General features: G+C 43.3%; 1 protein-coding gene and 1 non-coding gene across 2 annotated transcripts in view; both read left to right on the top strand.

Annotated features, from left to right (window-relative positions):
* The window catches only part of LOC123509506 (nephrin-like), a 213852-nt gene that overhangs the window by 38726 nt on the left and 160524 nt on the right, over nucleotides 1-14602 (top strand). The window lies entirely within an intron of this gene.
* On the top strand, nucleotides 12697-12768 carry Trnag-ccc. The gene has a single exon. It is a non-coding gene; the product is annotated as a tRNA-Gly (tRNA).

Raw genomic sequence — 14602 nt, forward strand, 5'->3', positions numbered from 1 at the left:
GTGTGTGTGTGTGTGTGTGTGTGTGTGTGTGTGTGTGTGTGTGTGTGTGTGTGTGTGTGTCTCTCTGTGTCTCTGTCTCTCTGTTCTCTCTTTCTGTCTCTCTCTCTCTCTCTCTCTCTCTCTCTCTCTCTCTCTCTCTCTCTCTCTCTCTCTCTCTCTCTCTCTCTCTCTCTCTCTCTCTCTCTCTCTCTCTCTCTCTCTCTCTCTCTCTCTCTCTCTCTACCTCCTCCCTAGAAAAAAAATGGAAAAGAGAAATGTTGATTGCCGCATCTGAATACGCTCATTACTGAATTCTACGTCCACATAAAAATGAAAATTATCTTGAAAGGAAAATGGCTGTTCACTTGAAATATGAACCCCTTGGGGACTTCTTTCCCGACACCCTTGCACGTTTTTCTCTGTGCTTGGTTGTTTTCTATCTGTTTTTTACTTTTCACGTTGCTTTGCTTTCCATGTTTTAAGAGTCACGAAAAAAGATTATAAAGAACAGACTAGTTTTTCTTATTTCTTTGGTAGGTGAGGAAAATATGAGTCTAACTGCTTTATTTAAAACAATAAGCAATTTTCTAGAATGGAAATGGAAGTGAAGGTATTTAAATGTTTGACTGATCTGATCACTCTTCTAGTGTTGATTATTATTCACAAAATTTGCACCAGATCTTTTATATTGTGTTTGTATGAGAAGGCAGAATAGTTAGAGTTGATCAGAACTTGCCTTACTGTGTTGGCAAGGTTGCTGTACTTAAATATTAGTGGAGTTTTTGTGGAGTAGAGTGAGTGTTGCATGTAAACTCTTGGGACCACTTGCTCTGATACCGCTTTGTGTTCGCCATAAAAAAAGAAAAAAACGTGAGGTCATTCTTTGTAGGAAGGGATTTCTAGGTTGTTTCTTTTTGTTTGTGAATGCGTTATGAATAATGTGTTGAGTGTTTTCCATGGTTGAGTGTTTTCCATGGTTAGGGGGAGTGTTTTTGGGCGTCCCTTCTCGTTTTTCTCGTGGCCTGAGCATCGCGGGGTTGTTCCCAAGTGGTAGTGGCGGACAGGTAATAAAAGAACAAAAAGAGAATATATGTCTGGTGCTGCCACATGCAAATTGAAGATGATTTCTCCCGGGTATTTTGCTCCTGAGGGGGATGAGACCGAGGGTGCCTTCTATTCCTCTTCATTTTCCTACTCTTTTCCTACCTACCCTCTCTCTCTCTCTCTCTCTCTCTCTCTCTCTCTCTCTCTCTCTCTCTCTCTCTCTCTCTCTCTCTCTCTCTCTCTCTCTCGCTCTCTCTCTCTCTCTCGCATAGTTTTCCATAATCCCCTCATTTTCTTTTGTTTATGTCGCTATTCCTTCCCGCCAGAACTGCTTTATTCCCATATGCTTCCCTATTTACTGGCCTGTCCGCCTTCCTAAGCGAGAGGTTTTGTCGTTACTTTTTTTCCAGCTTTGAACTCAATTTTTTTTTGTCCCCCCACAGTAATTTCTTAAGGTCGTGGTTATTTTTTTTGTTATTAATTGATTTTCTTTTGTAATGTGTATATTATGAGATTCGTTTTCATATATTTTTTTTGTTTGGGATGATTTTGTGTTTGATATTTTTTTTCCTTGTTATTGATGTTAACTATGATTGATTTTAGTTTTTTTTTATTTAGTAGTTCTGAATTCCCGAGGTAAACGCCAATGCCACAGAAAATATTTGAGGTTTACCAGGAGAAAATATTTGAGGTCACCAAGAGAAATTATTTGAGGACATCAAGAAAAATTATTTGAAGTCACCAGGAGAAAATATTTAAGATCACCAGGAAAAAATATTTGAGGTCAACAGAAGAATATATTAGAGGTCACCAGGATAATATATTTGAGGTCATCAAGAGAATATATTAGAGGTCACCAGAAGAAAATTTTAGAAGCCACCAGGAGAAAATATTTGAGATCACCAAGAGAAAATATTTGAGATCACGTAGAAAATATTTGAGATCACGTAGAGAAAATATTTGAGATCACCAGGAAAAATATTTGAGATCACCATGAGGAAATATTTGAGGTCACCAGGAGAAAAGAGCAATGCAAAAAAGAAGAAGAAAGAAGACGACTTTTGAAGCAGCTTTCAGTCTATTTTACCTTCCATTTGCTTCTGTCATCTTAGGCAAATATTCGTCCCAGACTTCGGCTTTCATCGTCCAATGGAATAAGCCTCGTGTAAGCCACATTCCAGCATTCCATTTAACACCCGCACCTCGACCCCGCCATTCATTTACCTCCTTCACCGCCACGGCATCCCTTTTATTTCACCTCATTCTGGATAGCATTAGAGTGTTTCATCAGCCTTTAGAATATATTTGCCAGGGAATCAATGTCTATTTTTCTGTTTACCATTATGTCATTATGGTGGATTTATTTGTACGCTACTGTGGCTATATAATGTGATATTACCAAATTGAGTTTAGGGTAAGTAAATATCTTGCTTCGAAATTCTTAAGGTCTCGGAACTTGTCAAAGGTCAGAGAAGCGGCGTGACTTGACCTTTTAAAATGTTCGTCTCTGTTCTCTTCAGCGAAAACTTTGTAGAATTTACATTAACAAAACTTTTTTAACCCCGCCTTGCTTCCTTCCTCCTCCCCCGTAATCTCTCTCTCTCTCTCTCTCTCTCTCTCTCTCTCTCTCTCTCTCTCTCTCTCTCTCTCTCTCTCTCTCTCTCTCTCTCTCTCTCTCTCTCTCTCTCCTGGACGTGAGGCACCGCGGCCGTGAACAAGTTCCACATCCTGGAGACGCGTCCTGCGAAGGTGCGTTGATGCTGACACCCGTGGGATCGCGGCACCTCTACGGCGTCACCACCATTGAGCACCGTTCTCGTGCTCCGTGCGGTGACTCTTAGAGGATGACGCAGCCCTGCCAGATGTGGCACTCTTTGCACCTGTGCCTTATGGAACACTACGATCGCCGCCACGTCTCTGCGGTGTTCCAGTGAATCAAGGGGACGCTCAGGCTCTGGGTGAGGTGGTAGTGCAGCATCTACTAGCCGTATGGCGCGGCGTTGGATGCTGTCCAGTCTCCTTCTGTGTGTGGCGGCACAGGACATCCAGGAGAGCTGCGTATTCAAGGTGGGGCCGCACCTGTGCCTTGTACAGCAGCAGTCTCCCCTTCCTGTCGAGGAAACTGGCGATCCTTCTGAGAGCGGAGATCCTGTGAGAGGCTTTCTTGGCAATGGTTTTGACATGCCTGTCAAACCTCAGCCCTCGATCCACCTCCACTCCAAGTATCTTGACGTCATCTTGGAGTGGGAGCAGCAGCGCCAAAGACAACTTTCCTGCCATTGCTGCCATGGCGGCTGGGGACCGAGAGACAACCATTGCTTGTGTCTTCTCCGGCGCGAATGTCACTTGCCAGCGAGCACCCACTCCTTTATCACTCGTAGCTGCTGATTGATGGCCTCAGCAGCCCGCCCACTGTCCTGGCGTGGATAGGTATAGGAGAGGGTGCAGTCATCAGCATAGGCCATGACTCCTGGCAGTAGCTGGAGAAGATCATCCACGTAGATATTCCACAGGAGTGGGCCAAGAATTGAACCCTGTGGCACTGATGCCTCCACAGGCAGGGACTCAGATGTTTGCCCGTTGACAACCACCTTGAGGCTTCTGTCCTGCAGGTAATTTCTCTCTCTCTCTCTCTCTCTCTCTCTCTCTCTCTCTCTCTCTCTCTCTCTCTCTCTCTCTCTCTCTCTCTCTCTCTCTCTCTCTCTCTCTCTCTCTCTCTCTCTCTCTCTCTCTCTCTCTCTCTCTCTCTCTCTCTCTCTCTCTCTCTCTCTCTCTCTCTCTCTCTCTCTCTCTCTCTCTCTCTCTCTCTCTCTCTCTCTCTCTCTCTCTCTCTCTCTCTCTCTCTCTCTCTCTCTCTCTCTCTCTCTCTCTCTCTCTCTCTCTCTCTCTCTCTCTCTCTCTCTCTCTCTCTCTCTCTCTCTCTCTCTCTCTCTCTCTCTCTCTCTCTCTCTCTCTCTCTCTCTCTCTCTCTCTCTCTCTCTCTCTCTCTCTCTCTCTCTCTCTCTCTCTCTCTCTCTCTCTCTCTCTCTCTCTCTCTCTCTCTCTCTCTCTCTCTCTCTCTCTCTCTCTCTCTCTCTCTCTCTCTCTCTCTCTCTCTCTCTCTCTCTCTCTCTCTCTCTCTCTCTCTCTCTCTCTCTCTCTCTCTCTCTCTCTCTCTCTCTCTCTCTCTCTCTCTCTCTCTCTCTCTCTCTCTCTCTCTCTCTCTCTCTCTCTCTCTCTCTCTCTCTCTCTCTCTCTCTCTCTCTCTCTCTCTCTCTCTCTCTCTCTCTCTCTCTCTCTCTCTCTCTCTCTCTCTCTCTCTCTCTCTTGAAAATAAGGGAAGCTGTAAGAAGCCATCATGCCTACACGTGACAGCCCCTGTGAGGAACATACCATCTCCATCATTCATCTCTATCCATAAATTTACCTAATCATCTTTTCAGGGCCCGTAAGTCTGTGCTAGCTGATCTCACTGTGACATCTTGGTTTCCACATTTTTACCTTCCTTGAAAAGAAAAGCTAAGGTGGAAGTTGAATAAAGGTAAAAGGAAAGCATTAAAATGTCTTACGAGTGGTGTGGGTTGCATTGATAACATAAAACCAAACGTTAAGATGAAAAGATTTTATTGCACCGCAAAGGCAAAGGCAACAAAACAAAATCAGATGCAAAGATAAGAAAAATAAAAACAGAGACCAATGATAAATGCAAGAGGTAAAAAGTGTATTTATTGAGACTCACTAATTATTTGAAGAAGAAAACGAAAGAGCGACGAGCAGACCTGCCAAATATTTATGGAAGAAGGAAAAACATTTTAGGGAAAACTAAAATAATAAAAGAAACAAACTGCAGGCCACCTAAAGCAATACCAAATTCAGAGGAGTGAGGAGAGCTGGGCAGCGATGGCCGGTGGTAAGGGCGAGTGCATCATTCATTCTCGAGGAGTGTAAAGAATGCGGAGTGACTGACAAATGATTTAGATCGCCGAATTACAGCGGATTAAGATCAAGGAAGGCAATACAATAAAGTTCTTAGAGGATATAATGCATTCAGAACTTTAAGGGAGGTAGAGTTAGCAAGGGATAATTTGCCTTCGTGAAAGGAGAGGCGCAGCAGACAAAGCCTTGCCAGTGCATTAGGAGTTACCAACAAAAGAGAAACGCAGGTATGGTGAACACTTTTATTGTATGTAGAAGACAAAAGGCAGAATGGATAGAGGGGATGTATCTTGGTAATTGAGAAGGAAAGGAGTTTCTGGAATCCTGATTGCTATGATAGAATAAATGCACAGATGATCACGAGCTTGGGTTGGTACACTGCATAGAGACCACAAACCATCTGAAATGGAGATTGGTGGAGAACAGGAAAGAGGAGCAGTTATCCGATTCTCTTCATATTTATGGTTGGTATATTGACTGAGGAATTAGGGAAGGGTGGCGGGAGCTTTCGCCTGTGGACCATCTTGTGATAACTCAGAGGATGATCTGCTGCGGAGGTTGTAATAAAGTGGACGGAATGCTTCTGGGAATCACTGTAACACTGCAGACACAGGCTGAATCTCGACAGGAAAGATGATAACACTGATCAGCAATGAGAATTAAAATGAAGGGGAAATGAAGCATGGACACACGCATGAGTGGGAGGTGTAGCAGGTAACGAGTTGCACTGGAGTGGAGGGAGTCAGGGAAAAGTGTGAGTAGGACAGGAGCAGATTGGAATGGAATAAAAGAAAACAAAATGCGAGGTATCAATAGTGAAGATGTAATCAAGTAGTAATAGGACAATAATGAAAAATAGTATTGAAGAAAAAATCATTCTGGATATACGTAAGTAAAAATAATTGCAAAGTAAAACAATATTAATAAACTGATACCAGAAAGGCGTAACAGGTGCAATATTCTGTGTCATCATAATTCGATAAAGAAGTATTAGCTGAGAAATACTCGTAAATCAACAATAAACGACGAAAACAAAACATAAGAAAAACAATCCTAGACAATAACAATAAAAAGAAAGCAATAATAAGACAAAGATAAAGAAAGGAACCATGGTGAAGAAGAAGGAAAGTAGTGAAGGGAAAAATTCTGGTCAAGTATTCGAGTGGCAAGTGGGGAACAAAATTGTATTCCACGCCAGGACGTGTAGGACTTGAGATGACGTGTGGGGCGGAAAACTGGGCAATTAGACGAACAGGAGAAAAGACGGCAAGACATGACAAGGATGAGAATGTTGAAGCGAAGTATTATAAAAGTGTCATTTAAAGCAGAAAGAATGGAGCTATAAGAAGAGAGGAGAGAGAGACAGAAGAAGCATGCATAGAGAGAGTGGGTTATGTTCCAGAGCTTCGAAAGAGACAGTGATACAAGCGTTGAATTATGATGAGAGCGGCTGAGAGGGATTTAGTATTGTGATGGTAATGTTAGTGTGGAAGCAAGGAGCAGTTGGCGAAGAGAGAGAGAGAGAGAGAGAGAGAGAGAGAGAGAGAGAGAGAGAGAGAGAGAGAGAGAGAGAGAGAGAGAGAGAGAGAGAGAGAGAGAGAGAGAGAGATCTACTTATACTAAGAACACCATCAAACTGATCCACACAGTACCACACACGAGAGTAATGATAAAAAAAGGAAAAACCAGAGAGAGAGAGAGAGAGAGAGAGAGAGAGAGAGAGGAATCCGAGCAAGACACCCGCGTGGAAAACTAAGGGAAGAGGAGATGTGGTGAGGTCAACACTTACCTATAATGAACCTCCTACTTGGGTATTCTTCAGGTAGACTTCCTGGGTGTTATTTGTTTTACCGAGAGAGAGAGAGAGAGAGAGAGAGAGAGAGGAGAGGGAGAGGGAGAGGGAGGAGAAAAAGAGGGAGGAAGAAGGAGTATAGGGAATAGTGTAAGTGATAGACTAGCGTTATAGTTTGGGGAAAGGGGAGTCAGTGAAATAATTAAATGGGTTCTCTTCTTTCCTTCCTTCTTGTTTTCTCTCTACTCTTCTTGACTCACTCTCTCTTGCTCTCTTATTGTTTTTCCCATTGAGAGAGAGAGAGAGAGAGAGAGAGAGAGAGAGAGAGAGAGAGAGAGAGAGAGAGACGTACCCACTATATACATTTTCATATCGAAATTGTCATGGAAAAGAAATTCATTAAAAACAGTATAGAAAATGAATATGATAATGCCAATATCTGTTCACTATTTCGTACCCAGAGAGAGAGAGAGAGAGAGAGAGAGAGAGAGAGAGAGAGAGAGAGAGAGAGAGAGAGAGAGAGAGAGAGAGATTATGACATTTGATGTTTTATTGTTCAGATAAGCTTACAATAATCTGATTACAGAAAAAAGCTGTGCACATGTAGGTTTGATGAGCTTGTATTTATATAAGGATGTATTTCTCTTTTTGTAAAGGTAAAAAGAGTAATAGTTACACAGTTATCGTGGCCTGCAGTAAGCTATATATATATACCTTCAACAAAGCACAGCAATGAATATTCGCTATACAAAGGACACACATAGACACACAATACAAATACACAAGGACAAACAATAGAAGACAGAAACACATAAAAACAAACATACAGAGAGAGAGAGAGAGAGAGAGAGAGAGAGAGAGAGAGAGAGAGAGAGAGAAGGGGGGAGGTCTAGTGTCTCATTTCGTCACTCGCACATTCACCTCTCGGGTCACAAACTCTGCTAACGTCTTAATGTGTGCCACCAACTTGGTCCGTGTAAATTGTCCCTAAAACTTCTTAACGACCCTTACTTTTCCTCCTCTTCCTCACGTGCTATTCATGCAACCCCGTGTTTTATTCATTTCTCCTGCTTCCCTTTATTTATCATGATTTAGAACGTGAATTTCTGCATTTTATTCATCTTACTACTCCTAATTTCTCTCTCTCTCTCTCTCTCTCTCTCTCTCTCTCTCTCTCTCTCTCTCTCTCTCTCTCTCTCTCTCTCTCTCTCTATGCCCTAAATGCAGCTCTTGGACTTATTTGCATTAAAGTGAATCGAGAATAATCACAAAATAATACTATGCTGTTATTTTCGCTCGGTCCGAAGGGTTGTTTTGTTAGCCGGCTCTATTAAAAATGAATATGTTGACATTTCTGAAGTTGGCGCGCTCTTTTTTGTTTCGCTATATTTGTCACATTAGCAAACGCCGCCGTGGAGTTCGGAGAGTGTTATTATATTTTTACTGGCATTCTTGTGCACGGTCGGAAGGCTTCTGTTAGTGCTTGAAGCCATGAATGGTTTTATGTTTTGCGAAGAAAATGGGATTCGTACGTAAACTTTGACCTTTCCCTTCACACACACACACACACACACACACACACACACACACACACACACACACACACACACACACACACACACACACACACACATTTAACATGCACTACTTAATGAGCTAGTTCGTTGTGGATTTCAAATCTCTAAAACAAGAAGATGGAGCACTTTTCACTGTGTATACCTGTGTGAATGTGTAAAAAGATTCCTTCTCGTAAGCTGAGAAAGCAGTACAAACCTAATGGCAAAGTTTTTTGGTGGTGAATATATAAGATTCTGATGTGATTAGAGTTACGGTTAGTCTATATTCTGTCACGAAGTTCTTTAATCTCTGTGGTTAGAGGAACGCGCCAGGCCACACGACACTCACCTGAAGGCTGGTTTGCAGGAATGTAGGTGGTAAGTACTGCATGATGGAAGAGTCAGCTAGGAACAACGAAAGGAAGGGAATGGAAATCCTCTTTTCTATGATTTTTATTCATGTCTTTAAAGGAGATTTCAGTGCAATATGTTAATGGATACTACGTAGGTTACTGCTACTATTGCAACTAATCTTTACTCTACTCCTACTTCTGCTTCTGCTTCTGCTTCTACTTCTACTTCTACTTCTACTTCTACTACTACTTCTACTTCTACTACTACTACTACTACTACTACTACTACTACTACTACTACTACTACTACTTCTACTTCTACTTCTACTACTACTTCTACTACTATTACTACTACTGCTACTGCTAATACTACTTTTTTTCTTTTTATGTAAGAGCAAGAGGAAACAGTACTACTCCTATTACTACTACTACTACTACTACTACTACTACTACTACTACTACTACTACTACTACTTTTTCTTTTTATGTAAGAGCAGGAGGAGGTACTACTACTACTACTACTACTACTACTACTACTACTACTACTACTACTACTACTTCCTCGTTGCACACATGATGAGGTCAGACACCCACTACAGACACAATCGGTGCTGAGGTGGCGGTGCGCAGGGCCACAGAGCAGCTGCAGTAAGGGCGTGCGTGCAGTGCTCCGTGTCAGACTAAAACAATGGTCTAGCAGGGTCTTTGCCTCGTGGCTGATGGCGTGGCGCGGCGTGTTGTTGTGGCGGCTGTGGCGTTGATGTGGCGTGTTCGTGTTCGTGTTGCATTAATAGAATTTCTGATTAAGTGACGCCTTTCCTCTCTCGCCTTAATACGAAATGATTTTGTCACCTTTCACTTGCATTTCATTGCTTGTTTTTGCTCGTGGTTTTTAATTCTTATTTTTCTATTGATTTCACCTGCCCTGCTTTCATGAATATATAAGTTTCTTTTTATCTTACTCTGTTCCTCGGTTTGTCTGCGTCTCTCTCTCTATGTTTGCTTGTCCGTGTCTGTTGGCCTGTCCCTTTACCTACATTTCATTCTATTTCAGTCTCAGAATCCACTAGTCAGTTATTGATTCATTCTGTCCGTCTGTTTGTCTGTCTAGTTAAGTTAGTAAGTTAGCCTCATCTTTGTTTGTCTTCCGGGTCTTCTGCCGATCGGTGGCGCTTTCTCTCTCTCTCTCTCTCTCTCTCTCTCTCTCTCTCTCTCTCTCTCTCTCTCTCTCTCTCTCTCTCTCTCTCTTTTCCATCAAACCAACAAACGTAAACACTGCCTTTTATTTTTATTGCTGCAATTTCATTTTTATTTGAGTGCGTGTTGGTTTTTGTTTGTACCTTGATTTACTTGTGGTCGGTTTTGGCATCACCTCATTGCTGCCTCTTCGTCCTTCAAGTATTCATGCTGAGGAGGCGTTGGTCGTCACAGAAGTGGAATATTATGTAGTGTAGGATACTGTTGTCCTCACTCCACTTCTTTCCTTTCCGGGCAGTTTCATATCTTGAGAAGCTGAAGTGTTCAGGGATGTTTGTTGGGAAGGGAAGGGTGGGGGAGACTCCATGGCGGGTGAGGATCGGGGAAGAGGGTATTGTGTGAGTTTAAGGGAGTTTTGTGGGTTTTGGGGGAGTTAGGGAGTGTCTATACGTGTGGAGAGGATTGATCTAACATTCGCCTTCCTCCTCATTTCCTCTCACACTTTCCTCTTTTGTTCGCTCTTTCACGCTCCGTTTCGCGTTTTCTTTCTTTTGCTTTTCGCTTCTTTCTTCTTTTTATTTCATTCCTTATTTAAGTTTTCTTTGCTCTCTGATCCTCATTCTCTTTCGCCTTCTGCTTGTGCCTTTTCGTTTTCTCCTAATTTTTCTGTACTACTTTTTGCGTTTTTCTTTTTTTTTGTCACTTGTCATTTATTTTTTTTTTACTTCTTTCTTCCTCCTCCTCCTCCTCCTCCTCCTCCTCCTCCTCCTCCTCCTCCTCCTCCGCACATAATCTCTCTCTCTCCCTCACAGTTTTGTATTCCCTTGGCCGTGGCCTCGCCCACACCTAACGATAGTCTAACACAAAGTGCTCATTCAGGAACTCTGACAAATCTTCCGCTCCTAAAACTTCCCCAAACTCGGAAAACCCTGTAATTTGCGACGCGACTTCGGCATATTTACGTTTCTTTTCGTGCGTCTGAAGAATGCATCTGGATATCCTCGTCTTCTGCGTCGCCTCACTGGTAGTATGCTTTTTTTTTTCTTCTTGGTTTTATTTCTTATTTTTTTATTTCTATTCCGTGGACTTTTATGTAATGTCATCCTCATTTCGTCCTGTGCACGATCATCTGAGGCTTGTGTTTCACGTTTTTTTTCTCCAAACCAGAGAAAATCTTGTGTTTTTCGTATCTGCTTCTGACTTGTTTTCTTTTCTTGCTCGCCGAGATACTCCTCGTTTTGGAATTTCCTTTATATTTTTAGGAGAATATACTATTTTGCTTCAAATATTACATAATTTTTGTGGTAAATGAAGACATTCGCTGTATAAAAGGAGAAAGAAAATATAGTGTTTTGGATATATTTTTACCTTATTTTAAGCAAAGCTTGCTGTTCAGCCTGCTGGGAAGAAAGAAAGACAATAAAGACGGTTGGTGTTTCCCAGTATTAAAGTGGTGAAGTCTTAGGGTACTTCTGCTGTCACTTGCTTCATGAGTATGGACGGAATACTGACACTCGCGGTTCTATTACTCCAGTAGTTGAATTACATGCTAATAGTAATGTACCGATATGCAGCTGTGCTGAGTGTGTTGCGGAGGCCACGTATGTCAGATATTAACAGTGTGCGTGGTACAAGAGTCGCTTCGTCTGCACTGCACCACTTGGGCGAGGTGGCAAGGGTGGAGCATGCGGGAAGAGCTTGATCATGGTGAACCGACACTATTGTTGCATGATCAAGTGATAAGGAAAGTATTTTGTGCAAGGATGCTTCAAGCCAGGCAGGAACTGGCATCCCAGGGGCGGGCGGTCCATCGTGAAGGGCGTTTCCTCCTCGCCGCTGTTTCCCGGACATAGTTCGACTGTCTTTCAAGTCTTGGTTTTTGAAAGGTTTTGAGACCACCCTTGCTCCCTCGTGAGGCTCCTCCCTTGCTGCACAAACCATGGAGCGACCCTAAAGCCGCAGTCATAGCCACTGCTGGCCCTGGAGGGCTGTTCCTTGACAGGGAAGGCCTTTTGTGTGTAGTTGTGAAGCGACTAAAGAAAAAAATCCTACGTAAGAGAAGAAACATTAAATTTTTGGCAGACTTTTTTGTGCTTTCTTTCTCTTCTGAAATGCAGGGAATTGTTTTCTTTCCTCTTGCATTATGCCTGATGCAGGACACAGGAACACGTGATGTTGTAACTCAAGAGCCGTAGCTGTATGAACATGATTATAAAGATTTGAAAAAAAAAAAAAAACGTACGTATTTCTGTCTGTACCTTCTAAAGTGGTGGCGATGTTTCCTAACACTGACTATCGTTCATCATAACACACTTGACTCACACTGCTATTTTTTTTTCATTTTTTTTAAAGCGTGAATATTCGTTTCAAAGAAATGACTAGCTGGCGACACCGCAGCGGCGGCACGTGTGGCTCGCCGGGGAGGGATAGGAGGGGTGGGAGGGATGGAGGGGGATTGGATACTACATTGTTGTGTTGCAGTCAGACTTCAGTTTAATATTTTCTGTCATAAAATCAACCAATAAATATTTGTTATGATGCATCAGATGAAACCCTGTAACGAATGGCTTAAAAATGACCAATTAATTATTCAGGCTCGTTTCACGTCCTATATGAAATGAAGGCTCCGTGTTTTTAGAAGCCTGGCTGGTTGTTTGGCGGCCAGTGTGACCAAGAGGCGATCGTTGCAACCTTAATTTAGGTCATCTCTCTCTCTCTCTCTCTCTCTCTCTCTCTCTCTCTCTCTCTCTCTCTCTCTCTAAAGAAACTACACAGTAATGATACTAAGAAATTTATATTCTTTTGTGGAAGAGTTGAAAGTATAAGATCACACGCACACGTACACACACACACACGCACACACCGCGTAGTGTAGTGGTTAGCACGCTCGACTCCCAATCGAGAGGGCCGGGTTCGAATCCCGGCGCGGCGAGGCAAATGGGCAAGCCTCTTAATGTGTGGCACCTGTTCACCTAGCAGTAAATAGGTACGGGATGTAACTCGAGGGGTTGTGGCCTCGCTTTCCCGGTGTATGGAGTGTGTTATGTGGTCTCAGTCCTACCCGAAGATCGGTCTATGAGCTCTGAGCTCGCTCCGTAATGGGGAAGACTGGCTGGGTGACCAGCAGGCGACCGAGGTGAATTACACAGGTTGTCCGTGCATGGCATCCTGAGATGAGGTAATTGCTCTGGAAGTGAGAAACCATCCATTTTGTTGATGATGATGTTGCTGTTGCAATATATTTACAAGGATAGATGTATTTATGTATTTATTTATTTATCTATTTTTCATTTGACGTAGTATATGGAGCCACGGTGTAATGAAAATAGGGCTGATGAGGTCATTGTTTAGTTGAACGGAACGCGTCACTCCCTCACCCACTGCGCTGTGTGCGTGGCCCGTGGTGCTTTATGACCTTGTTGTTACCCCGCTTAAAAGTTAATAAATCAATTTAGTCGTTTTCCCGCCGAGGGTCGCCGCTAAACACGCCGCAGTAAAGTTGCCTTCCTTGCTGGCCGCTGCTCATGGGATGGTGTTCCGGAACCCATTCTTCCCTCACCAAGACGCATCCTATCACACAAGTCTTCCGCGCGCGTTCGTTACAAGATATGCTCACTCAGATTGCATCGCTGCTTCTCCTTCCTCCAAGTATTCATATGAACGCGAGATGCGTTATACATCACTGGAGACTGAGAGAAGTAAATAAAGTAAAGTTTGTTGTCCCTGTCATCTGCAGCCTCCATCCCATCACGTCCCATGCCATCATCCGCCTTGAAGCGCAAACCCTAAACCAAGTAGGTAAGGAGAGTTACAAAATGCTTCAGGGATGTGGTTACGAGGACGGGGCGAGGCGAGTGCTGCGGCGGCGGAAAAATTTTCCTCAACTTAAACTTTTATCAGAGCCGAAAGTGGAATTTCACAATATTATCTCCAGGATAACGTATACCGAAGCTCTGCTTTTATTTACGTGAACGATATTGAAGACTGGGAACCAGACAGACAACTTATGTCACGCACTGAGCGACTGTGATTCTGCCAAGGGGACTTGATTGCAAAGGGGAACAAGAGGAAGTAGTTAAGGAGGAGGAGGAAGACGAGAAGGAAGAGGAGGAGGAGGAGGAGGAGGAGGAGGAGGAGGAGGAGGAGGAGGAGGAGGTGGTGGTGGTGGTGGTGGTGGTGGGGATGGTGGTGGTGTTGTTGGTGGTAGTGGAGGAGGAGGACGAGGAAGAGGAAGTGGGAGAGTACATAAGTGAAAAAAAAAGGAAGATGAGTAGTCGTGGGAAGTTTTCTGCCTTACTCTGACGTGTGGTTATTTAGTATCTTTGTTAATTTCTCCTTCTTTTTTCAATTTACTAGAAAAGTGCAAGATGTGTACGTGTTCAGAAATACGAATAATAGATCAAATCTTCCCACTGAAATGGTGAAGTATCGGCTGTTCATTGTTGTGGCCAGGAGAGGTAGTGTGACGCTGCTTCACACCTCATACCGTACATTGAACAGAAACGGCGGTGGAAACGATGATGACAATGGCTCTGAAGGAGTGGTGATGATTCCGGAGACATTAGAAGTCAGTAATGGCAGTAGTTGTGGCAGCGGTGCAGTACTTAAGTCGACGATGAAGCCAGCGGGAGCAATCGTGTCGTATCAGCGTATCAACAGTAGCGGCAATTTTCGCGTCACACAAGCGGTATTGGTCGTCACGGCGGTCGTTGGCGATACTTAGTGGCAGCATGGAGGTCATCGGGGATTATGTTGTGGGTTGAGTC

This window comes from Portunus trituberculatus, chromosome 27, assembly GCF_017591435.1.
Source record: "Portunus trituberculatus isolate SZX2019 chromosome 27, ASM1759143v1, whole genome shotgun sequence".
Classification (NCBI taxonomy): domain Eukaryota; kingdom Metazoa; phylum Arthropoda; class Malacostraca; order Decapoda; family Portunidae; genus Portunus; species Portunus trituberculatus.